The sequence below is a fragment of the Echinops telfairi genome, unplaced genomic scaffold (genome assembly GCF_000313985.2).
Source record: "Echinops telfairi isolate 266 unplaced genomic scaffold, ASM31398v2 ScPeMD7_6080;HRSCAF=6971, whole genome shotgun sequence".
NCBI classification, from domain to species: domain Eukaryota; kingdom Metazoa; phylum Chordata; class Mammalia; order Afrosoricida; family Tenrecidae; genus Echinops; species Echinops telfairi.
In genome coordinates, this window is record NW_022109980.1 from 6,974,194 (window position 1) to 6,975,825 (window position 1,632).

Here is a 1,632-nt window from a genome sequence, read left to right on the forward strand (position 1 = left end):
TCCCCTCCCTCCCCGCTCCCCTCTCCCTCATGAGCCCTTGATAGTTTATAAATTGGTATTTTGTCATATCTTGCCCTGTCCGACGTCTCCCTTCACCCACTTTTCAGTTGTCTGTCCCCCAGAGAGGAGGTCACACATAGTTCCTTGTAATCGGTTCCCTCTTTCCTACCCATTCTCCCTTTACCCTCCCTGTTTCGCCACTCACACCACTGGTCCTGTAGGGCTCATCCGCCCTGAATTCCCTGTATTTGCAGTCTTTTAAAGTACCTTTATGACCTTTTGCTTTCTTCATGGATGATGGTCTTGATCTCCTCCCACAGCTCATTAGGTCTTCTGTCATTAGTGCTCAATGTGTCAAATCTGTTCTTGAGATCGTCTCAAAATTCAGGTGCAACAGACTCAAGGTCATATTTTGACTCTCATGGATTTGTTTTCATTTTCTTCAATTTCAACCTGAACTTTTAAGTACGAACAACTGATGATCGGTTCCATATTCTTCCCTTGGCCTGATTGAAGATTCTGATATTGAGCACCTCCATTGTCTCTCCCCACAGATGAAGTCAATTAAATTTTTGTGTGTTCCATCTTGAGAAATCCGTGAATATCATGACTTTTTGTGTTGTTGAAAAAGGGTATCTGCAATGAAGAAATCATTGGTGTTGCAAAATTCTATCATGTGATCTCTGGCTTCTTTTCTATCAAAGGTCATGTTTTCCAATTACTGTTCCTTCCTCTTTTTTCCAACTTTTGCATCCAACCACCAATATTGTGATCCATTTCAGACAGAAGACGGTGTTAGAGTTCTTTGGCTTCTTTATCGCTAGCTTTTGTATATCATACATGTATTTTAATTATGGTTGTTTTTATTGAATTTTCTTGAATGCAGATAGATATAAGTATACTTAAGACGGAATTGTACTTCAAAATATATCTTGAAATATCATTTTTAATGATGAATGTAATGCCATTCCTCATGATTATGTCATTTTAGCATAGTAAACCGCATGATTTTATCATTCAAATGGATATCATTCCATTTTAGCTCACTAATGCCTAGAATGTCATTGTTATGCATTTTATCTCATTTTTTACAACATCCGATCACTCTAGATTCAAACTTCATACAAGTTCTGATTATTAATTGATATTTGCAGCTGTTTCTTCTCAGTTAGAGTTGTGCCCCATCAGCAGATAAAGGTCCCAAAGGATTTATTGTCACAGACTTTACTTTATCCATGTCATTGAGTGCTTTCTCTCTGAGGGGCTCATCTTGTATTATCTCAATGTTCTGCTTCTTTTCCTGAGGTTTTCAGTACTTGACAATGTTTCAATTATGTCATAAGGTTTTCAGTGACCAATCACTCAAAAGTGGAGAGTCTATTCCTTCTTCATAGTCTGTTCTATATCTAGAAGCTTGGCTGAAACCTATGGCATTTGAAATACTGGTGACATAGCTTCATTACAGCAACACACAAGCTAATAACGTATGACAAACTGACAGAGAAAAGTTGGAAATGATTGACTAGGCACGTGAACAGCCTTACTTTCAGGCAGAGTGCATTGGACAGAGAATTAACAAAGTTTAATGTATTTTCATTTCTTTTTCTTTTTAACACATTTTAAATTTTGTTT